Source organism: Carassius auratus, chromosome 13, assembly GCF_003368295.1.
Source record: "Carassius auratus strain Wakin chromosome 13, ASM336829v1, whole genome shotgun sequence".
NCBI classification, from domain to species: domain Eukaryota; kingdom Metazoa; phylum Chordata; class Actinopteri; order Cypriniformes; family Cyprinidae; genus Carassius; species Carassius auratus.
Window position 1 is genome coordinate 13,067,112 of NC_039255.1, and position 10,573 is coordinate 13,077,684.

Consider the following 10,573-nt stretch of genomic DNA (forward strand, 5'->3'; position numbering starts at 1 on the left):
AAACATAAGTAACATTATACTGCATGTAACTGTGCGTTTAAAAACTAATACAACATTGTAACACTATTTTATTTCATTTCTCTCACGAACCTTAAAACTGTACCCAAGAACACCAGTACCTGGAACTAGGGCTGCACGATAGTCACATCGCAGGATGTGCGATGTAGGCTGTCGTAGTTGATTCGTTATTCATTAACTGTACGGGCCAGCTGCTCTCCAGCAAATATTAATCAATTGACACGATGGTGTTGATGTTTACATCATTTAAAATGAGAATGTAAGTGTGCTCACCCAATTTTTGTTTGTAAGAAAAAAATAGATTAGATTTCATATCGCAATATATATCGCAGAAAAATAAAATATCGCAATGTCATTTTTTCCCAATATCGTGCAGCCCTACCTGGAACTGTTATTTCAAGAAAAACGCTTTCGTTTCAAAGATAATTATATATAGACATTACAAAACAATGTGAAAATACAGTATCTGACCCTTACCTAAACTATAAACAATGTATCTTATTTATGCTAGTTCAACCATGTTTCATAGATTCAGCTCTCTAATCAATCAACTTCTGAACCAGTCCAAAGAAGGGCCAAATTCAGACAAAAAAAAAAGATAAAGAAACCAGAGCAGGCAAAGGGGAACAGTCTAAACAACAAGATCACGGTTTACCCTCTGCGGTGGTCTTGCATGAAGGCTGCTGAAATTTTCCGAGGTTGATTGTTTGTAGTCTCAGTAGTCATTCAAAAATCAGTCCATCTCACTGGTGGAGTTCAGATTTGAAATTGGGCCTTGATAGAGAGTTCACCTGCATCCAAGTCCATGATGAGTTTTTGCTAAATTTCATATGTAAAACGCAACTTTGTGGGGTACTGCAGGTTAAGAGCATAAATTAGACCAAAAACATTGAAGTTGCCAAAAATCCACACTGTCAAGGTCCTGAAACACTGCTACACCCTCTAGCACAATGCCTACATCATGGGCTTCATTGTCTGCAGTGTGCTTTATCAGGAAGATGCCCATGGTAGTCTTCTCAATTGCACACTGTAAAAGATCTTCTTCCATGTCCTAAAGACAGAAAAAAAGATGAATATGTATTACAATTAATGCTACATGTCTAGTGGATAAAATTATTATTTTTTACATTTATGTTGCAGTGTGCATATTTGATGAAACCATGTTTTTTAGATGTATTAATATTTTGCTTGTTGAACATAGTACAGATTCCATCAGTTAAGCTCTAACTACTCACCGCATACTCCTGAATGAGATCTTTAGAGTCCTCATTAAGATAGATAGACAGTCCTCTGATGGCAAGTTCACAAGCTGCATCAATGTCATCCTTAAAAATAAGCCAAAGCAGAAAAAGAAAGGTTAGTTTAAGACATTACTCAAGTCACAATTATACAAAAGAGCACAATGGGTCTCATTCACTAAAAGTTCCTAAAAATGTATGTGTATGGCAAATATGTTGTAGTCTAGAAAAAATATAATAAAGATAATAGCTTGATTTTATTATGTGAAATGTAATGCTAATAACATCAATTACAAAAAATAGAGTGTGAATACATGCAAACAAACAAAAAAAATTATAGTGTGCTAACCTGCTATTTTTACTTATTTATTCCTTACCTTTGCAGCAGACAAATCTCTTTAACGTAACCATCTGCACATGTCCAATCAAATAGTCAGCCAAGGGGTATTCATCAGTTAATTCACCGACTTCTACAAGGCTAACTGCCTTTGTTGGGGACTGACTTAGCTCGTAATTTGTCTGAACAGGCTTTGGAATTCCAAATGTACAGCAAATTTCACTGTAAAGAGAGAACAAGCAGAAATTAGTCATAAATAACAACAACAATTAATTATTTTAAGTAACAATTTACTGTACGCTTCCAAATTAAAGACAATGCTATTTATAATATTACCCCCTTTTAAGATGTACCTTTTTGGAAAAAAGACTTTTTAATTTTTTCCAAAATGTATGGTAAATACTAGAAAATTAACCAACATTCACTTTAAAAAACAATTTATAGCATACCATAAAATAATCTTTATTGCAGCAGTCATTTATATTAATTATGATATCCATCTCAAAGTGACAACCATGTTAGTTAGCCAACAAAATTTGTATTAATTTAGATGTGAAATCCTAATATTGTAATCTTAAAACCTGCCTGAGAGATTTTTGTGAGTTATGGGCGAGGGCCGGGCTATCGAGTATTCGTTTACTTGATAAAATAGGTCCCTGCACTAAAAACATACTGTATGTTTAACCAGTGGTGGACGAAGTACACAAATCAAGTCCTTGAGTAAAAGTACAGATACGTATAGTAAAATATTACTCCAGTAAAAGTACTCCTTTTTCAATTTTACTCAAGTGAAAGTACAAAAGTACTCAATTTTTTATGTATTTAAGTAAAAAAGTACTGAAAGATAGATAGATTAATAGATAAAGATATATAGATTAATTTAATTTTATATTAGCACTTTTTTTTTTTTTTTTGAATCCTACTGCTCAAAATACCTGGGATTTTTCCCAAAATAACCACTATATGGAGTCAAGATATATTTTTGTTCATATGGACTACGTTGACAAGAGTGATGTTAACTGTGAAGCTTACACTGTGATGTACCTGAGAGAAAACAGAGATGACCATCTGATCTTCACCAGTAAGAACAAAGTATTTTAAAGTTTGTTGTTTTACAGAACATCACAGTTATATATGACATGATAATAAGGCCTGAAGTTAGGAAGAACATTTTAAGGAAAATATAATTATATTTTCATAATTATTTTTTCCTTCTCAAATCTTGTCTGTGGTGTAAAAACAACCCTGGCCAAACGGGTGCTTCTCTTTTACTCTTTGATAATTACTGTAACGTTAGTTACCATGTTCTGAACATCACATCCTTTCTTTTCTCCCCAGATGTAATATATATATATATATATATATATATATATATATATATATATATATATATATATGTGGTTGAATAAAAATATTTGGACATTATTTATAAAAATTACCTCAAGTTAGCACCAGCAAGCTTGTTAGCTAGACAGTTAGCATCAGCTAACAATATTTACTTATTTTCGGTACGGTTATGAATAAACATTCATGTCAGTCTACTCGTCTAGTTAATCCAAACAATATAACGTTACTGCTGATAAACAATATAAAAACAGACGTCACATAGGACATGGTAGCATTTTAATAAAACTGTTAATATTACGGCAGCGTGGAATTTGAATTAATGAGTTATTTTATTAATTTGTGTTAATGTTTATTTTTTTATTTTTTTACCTAAAACACAGAGACGCTGATTGATGTCTGCATCGTCTGCACTCGAGCATTTGAGTGGGCTTAAACAGATCACTCTTTACAGCGGATTTAGTTCCCAAACAACTGACAATTTTGACCTAAATATGATTTTCAGTTACAACAATTTATCTTAAATTTCGACATTAACAACTTACTTTTAACAACATCAAGATGCACACGCGCTCACAAGATCTCCCGGTTCTTCTGTATACTCACACTAAACGGTTCATTTGAATCAGTGAGTGGTCGACTCCAGAACAGCTGCAATCGGATCATTCTAATTCGTAAACGAATCGTTTGGTGCGATTCGCGATCCGATTTAAAAGTTTATTTTTAAAGTTACTCAAAATAAAACTACTCCAGTAAAGTACAGACACTTGAAAAATGTACTTAAGTAAATGTAAAGCTACTCCGTTACTGTCCATCACTTTCGTTGGTAAATCAAAGACATGCACTGACATAGCATCGAGCGAGCGCTTTTGCCCATTGCAGTGATATGACAACGGCTACGAACCCCTCCCCCACACAAATCCTAAAGTCCATGTTATTATTATTCACCTGATGAGAACTTGATTTCCATCTGTAAATTGTTTAATCGGATTGTAGAAGTTTGATAAACTAATGTTACCAGTAATATTCATGGTTTATTAACCTGAACGTTCTCACCCAAAAAAAAAAATCTGCAACGACACTCGACGAAATATACCATCGACATGATTTAAAAGCGTGTGGGGTTATCTTAAAACATTATTGTTGCATTTAATCTGACAATTAATGCATTTGTATAATATATCATACAATAGATACTGAAATTCTTACCTTTTAACGAGCTTTGAAAAAAGACAGTCAGTGCCCTCATGTGTCCTTTCCAAACCAACGGTCCTGGTGTGGTCTGGATTTCAAAGCGCATGCGGAGACGCTCTCGCGCGCGTTGCTCCCGCGCAAACGACGTATTTCACAAACCTGAATTAGATTAATTATAGCCTACACAATGGAATTAAGTTGAGAAGAAAATACAAAGTAATTGTGTGACATGGGCCTATTTTAATTAAATAAATCAAACAGCAGAAAAAATCATTTTACATGAACACCATTAGTTTGAAATCTGAAACAATTTGAACATTTTCTTGCAAAGTGATTATATCATGTTTTGATGATTATGTTGAATTTCATTTAGAATTTAAACAATACAATTATGTTTCCATCTTAAACATAAATGTATTAAGTAGATTGTAAGTGTATCGTTTTAGTAAATTCAGTAAAACTGCTTTTCCTTTTTTTCAGTGTTTAAACTGACCCCATACTTTTGAATGACTGTTTAACATTTGTGTTTTGTATTAAAGTCCCAAGGTCTTTTAAAGTGTGCATTTAGCATACATATACTTTTTTGTGACAACATTATGTAGTTATATTCTCTACATGTTGTGCAAAAGTAATGCTTAAGTTACGTACCATGTTTTATACCTTATATTTCCATGAAAACACTTGCAGCAGTCATTTGACTGAGAATTGTGGATGACCCTCCTACAGATGTCATAGTGTAAACATTTTAGCTCATTGCTTCCCCTGTAAACACATTTCCTATCATTACTTCATTTAGTTTTTTATAGCTGCTTCCTAAAATGACTTAGGTAGGTCAATTACCTTTAAAAACCTGTTGGACATCAGCCAGCCTTAAAAGATTGATGTCTAAACATGAGCCTCTTTCAAACATAATTAACAGAGGCCCCGTGTTCCTTAATCTGCTTTCCGCTTTATTTAATGTCTAATTGTGAGGTGCATGTGAACTATTTGCTGTTCCCATAGAAAAGATCCACCGTAGCTTTAACGAATAATTGGATTTGGAGGCAGCGAACTGAACATTAATTGAAGCTGACAGTGTATTTGACATACAGGGTCATTACACAGTGTGTTTAGTGTTTAAGCCGTGACATGACCTCCTGTAGGTCACTAGGCTGGTAAGCTAAGTTATGCTGTTTACTGAGGACAATCATGATATCTAAGGTAAAAGGTGACCTTGATTTGAATAGGCATCTGTGAATCATCGAATAGGATTTTTATTACTTCTCTCTCTCTCTCTCCCTCCCATCTGTTTCTGCTTAAATATTTCTGTGTATTATTGAAAAAGGTTGAGTCATGGACATTCCTTGAAAACCATGAAATTTCTACACAGACATGAAGACATGGAGTTGTGGGTTTCTGTAAGAAAGTCTACACCCTATATGCCTGAAAGATGAAAAATGAAAGACTCTTTAAGACTTTACTTGGCTAATATATCTGCTGCACTCTCTTGCTGATATGAGAAGAACAGCATAACCCAAATGATTTTGACCCAGACAGGCTTTAAATGAAAACACAATATCCACATTCTTATCTCGGGCATAATGATTTCATGGTTGAGGCCACAGTGTTTATAGATGATAAAAGAATAGAGACGCTTCAGAGGCCAAGTTCAAGCATGGAAACATGCTGAGGGACAGAAATTCTGAGAAAGCCACCCATTTGGAACTCTGGGCTATTTTTAACCATCCCCCAGAATTCCCATGGGAGCGCAGCACACATTGGTGAATGGCTACTTGTGTGTGTACTACTGACCACTCGAGGAGACGCAGCACAGATATTGATTACCCAGTTTTTAGATTTTATTTTAGTTATTGTTTATTTTATTTAAAATAGTGAAATTTTTTAGTTTTAGTGTACTATAATAACCCTGGTTGGAATGGATGTATGTCTTTATCAATATGGAGTCACACTATTTCATTTTTCACATCACTCTTGAGTTCAGTTGGTTGAATGTCTTAATGTGAATGGCAGATTAAGATTACTGATGACAGGTTCTTAATGTTTAACTGCTTTGGGTTTAATTATTAATTATGATTTTCAGGGTAATTAGTGATGAAATTAGACCTATACACTGTTTAGTTGTCCATCCAGGCAACAGCGCTACTTTATTATGACAGAGGATTAATGTAAAAAATATCCCATATGGCATTTTCATTGATGTTTCTGGGCTGGCTATGAATGACATTTCAGTTGCTAATTTGAAGCAATGTTTCAGGGTTTAATCTTCTAAGCATGTGGACTAAATGGCTCATATAAGCTTCTATTAAAGCCAGTTTTTATACAATGTCAAAAGTTTGTATCATTTAAGAATGTGTCATCTGATTAATATAAAATGACTTGTCCTTTTTAAAATAATTAATCCTGAGGCATATGCAATGCAACACAAAAAACAAGACCTCACATGACATATAATAATGGTCGTACTTATTTATATTTGGCTGACTGGCTCTGTATTCAGTCTCAAGTCATATTTGCTATCTGAGTGAGATCATAAACGCACTGTTTGGCATTGGATCACATGACTGAGTCTGTCCGAACAGATAATGTTCTTTATGAGCTGTCACACGTTTACCCTGCCTGTCCCTTTAAAGGCAGAGAGGTGGGAGGAGCTTCTTGAGGAAACAGGTGTGTGCTGATAGGGATGATGTCATTGTTTCTGAATCACCTGGAAAAACCTGCATGATTGTCAGCTAGATATACACATCACAGCTGCTCGTGACCGGATCACAGATGTTGGACAGACAGACGCTGTAAGTACACAGACAGTATAAAGCTTTATAAGGAACTCCTTTTGTCAGCCTGAGGGCTTGTTTTAAAGTTTTACATGAACTGTATGCCGGAGAGCTGTAGCTGACAGGTGCGATTGCTGCATTTTAAACATTTAGTGGCTTCATTCAGGCTTTTCTATCTTTTAATAGAAAATTCTAGAGGGTTCTGTTCATGTTGAAACACAATACTTTTAGCACTAGCTGTGTATATGGAGGTCATCAGCTATTAACACTTCAGCTTTTACTAGGAGTTGTGACCCTGTACATTTGAGGAACTCAGTCTGTGTCACCGCACACATTTATTTAAGCTTTATTTTATGCAATAAAGTAGTAAATTCAATTTGCACAGATCTGTTTTAGATACCATAAACTGTTGTGCTGTTTCAGAGCGTGATAATAATACCTACAGCGGATATAAACCTGGTACAGGAAATTAATAATAACATTAGGATTCAGAAACATGCAATGGAAACATTAAACCAATAAATTCCAATCGTGACCTATTTTCCATTCTGGTGTGGTATTTATAGAGCAGATGTAGTTTTAGTCAGACAGTGAGTTTATGCATAAGGAGCCTTTTTGATAATGCATGACTACAGCCCTTGTCTTGGGTAATCACATGACCGAGTGAGTAAAGCATGCCTCGCTGTCCAGGAGGTGTCACTCAGTGAGGATGATGTCATTCAGGAAGTAGATCGAGTAAAACAGGAATAGTTACCCAGACCTCTGAATCACCTGGATGGTCACTCCTTTTTCTCATGAAGGATGTGAATGCAAATTGTGTGCTGCATGAAGTGTTTGCTTCATTGTTCTGTGGTTTAGATATGAAAACTTAGATAATGTATGAGAACCTGTTTTCCCTCTTTTTCCTCTCCTCTCTTGCCCTAGAAAATAGTTTTGCAGTCCATGCAAACCAAAAAGCAAAATTTAAAAAGTAGTTAAAAAAAGTGACCTGCTTTTCATGAGCACTATAAATGTTGAAGTTAGATGTTGTGGGATGATAGTTATTTAAATAGTGTTTTCAACCAGGAAGAATAGATAACGTACCTGTAGGACATTTAAAAGGTCAGCATGCGATTTTTGCCTTCAAACATTTTCATATGGGATTTTTTTTTATTTTGAGTGAGTTTTGTTTTTGCATAACACAACACTGTTCTCATAAGAATGATCTGACTTTGTCACTTGGTCATTACTGTCTGTGGAGATGCTATGTTGTGGAGATGTTGGCTTACATTAGGAAGGCTATAGATTGATATAGTGCATGTAATATAGTGTGATCTGTAGTTATCTTATTATAATGACTTTTTTTTTTAGGGTTTTTGATTTCAGAAATCAAATTCATACACAAAACAATAACCTTACTGCTAGAAAAGTTAATTAGGTGTGAGTTGGAAATAGTATGAGTGGTGGGTGGTGGGGGGCTCATTGTTAATGAGTACAGTTGTGAAGACAATTTGTCATGTCTTTGGGACAGGGTTGGAAACCAGTGGTGGAACTAAGAGTGCAAGCATTGTGAATGAAACCTTTTCTTTTTAAACATAAGCTTTTGTCTTTTCGATGAATAACCCATTGTGGGAAACTGTATTTGTTTTCTTTATTTAAATTGACATTGCTAAAATATTGTTGTTGTTTTTTCATTTATTATTATTTTGTGGGGTAAGGCTATTTTCTATGAAATATTGGCAGTCATTATGTTGGATTGTGGGTTTTTCTCCTTCTGTTTTCCCTCATAGTCATGTTTTTTTTGGTGTTTTATTTTTTTTATTCTCTCAGGGTTTATTGCTGTGCAGACTAGAATCTGTACAGCTTTCCTATACATGGTTTTTGTTGTATTTTACCGTTTAAATTCCATTTCTATGCAGTGATGTGTAAGAACAGTAGTCTCATTTCTTTCTGTAATAGAATGGTGTAGAACCTGTTTGGTTTATTCAGCACAAGCATTTCAAAAATCACTGACAACACAAAATGCCATTGTATGTTTGGCACTATCCTGTTATTCAACTTCCTCTGACGTGCCCTGGCAAACTTGTGAAATGATTTGTGAAATTGTTTGAACCAAAATGGATATGAAATAAAATTGCCTTCATCATGGTTTATGGGGCTTTGATGTCCATGCTTTAGTTTGGTCAAATCTTTTTCCCATTACAGTTCATTACAGTCACCACATCAGTCATTGTTTTCAGAAGGAAAAGCCTTTAACATTTGCCAATGTTAAGTTCTGTGTGGACTGGCCCTCCCTTCCCTTCCTTGCTTTGACCTTGCTGAAAACCTGATACACTTTTTTTGTTTTGACCACAATTGTTTGTGTCATGATTGATATACATTTAAATCTTAATTATATTTTACAGCATAATTTGGTTAGGATAAACTTTATAAGAAATACATAGTTCACCCTAAAATGAAACACAAAAGATGATGTTTTGAATCAAACATTATTGGTGATTACCTCCTTTCATTCGAAGGACAAAAACACTGAGACATCTCTCAAAATATCATATTTTATGCGCATAGAAATAGTTATACAAGAAGGCGAGTAAAGGATGGCAGAATTCAAATTTGGGTGAACTATCCCTTAAGCAGTTGTGAATACATTCTTAAGCCCCATTCACACTGCCAGTGATTTTGTCGCTGTATGTATGTTGACAGAGTCTTCGCTCCTATTGAAAAATGAATGGGATTGTTTCGTTCGCAGTGTGAATGGGGTTTCAACAGTCATATTTTTCTGATGTGTAATAGAAAATAGTTTCTCAATCTGTGACACTTAAGTCTTCCCACTCATCATATGTTTTTAATCATGAGCCTTTTGGGAGTTGCTGGCTGCTCTCCAAGTTAAACTGTTCTTATGGCCCTGTTAATTATCTCTGGGTGGAGGAAGTAACTTGCCCCACACACCATGTAATTTTCATTCAATCAACAGTCAGTCAGTTAACAGTTTGGGGATTGTAAAATTGCTGTTTTTGAAGTATGTGCTTGGTGCCTGTCTTCAGACTCGGAGTAAAGTTTGTTTGATTTTTTTCTCCATGAGTTTAGCTTTTTTTGTCTGTATTTTAATCTATATACTGAATTTATTCTCAAATACAAATACATTTTTGTATTATATTACATTTACATTTAGCAGACGCTTTTATTGAAAGTGACTTACAAATTAGTACACTTGAAGCAATCAATATCAACAAAAGAGCAATGATATACAAGTGCTATAACAAGTCTCATTTAGCTTAACGCAATACACATAGCAAGGGCTTTTAAAATAATATAATAAAAAGAAAACAGAATAGAAAAATAAGAGCAAGCTATCGGTCAGAGAGGGCCGATCCAAATCTGAGACTTTTTATTTTTTGGGGGTATAAAAAGTTGTAGATCTCTGACAAGCTACGCAATATCGTGTTCATTATCGAATGCTTGTCGAAGGCGATAATGAATGTGTTATTGCGTAGCTTGCTTGTCAGTGATCTACGGCTCTGTCTATTAAATGCTGCTCCATTTGAAACAGGTGGTGGCAATTTAGTGGTAATCACAGAACCAGATTCACTGACTAAATGTGCATGATCTGATTATATTGCTACATAGCCTATCGCCCAGCCCTAATAAAAACATTGACAGCCAATCAGAAGCCTATCACATGACAGAATTGC

The 10,573-nt window shown here is 34.7% G+C and overlaps 1 long non-coding RNA gene across 1 annotated transcript; it reads right to left on the reverse strand.

The window, feature by feature from the left end:
* Positions 1 to 287: 287 nt before the first annotated feature.
* LOC113112748 (uncharacterized) lies at positions 288 to 4,596 on the reverse strand. The gene is made up of 5 exons (XR_003293478.1): positions 4,147 to 4,596; positions 1,634 to 1,815; positions 1,254 to 1,343; positions 977 to 1,069; positions 288 to 809 (listed from the first exon to the last, which is right to left on the reverse strand). It is a non-coding gene; the product is annotated as an uncharacterized LOC113112748 (long non-coding RNA).
* Positions 4,597 to 10,573: the final 5,977 nt, after the last annotated feature.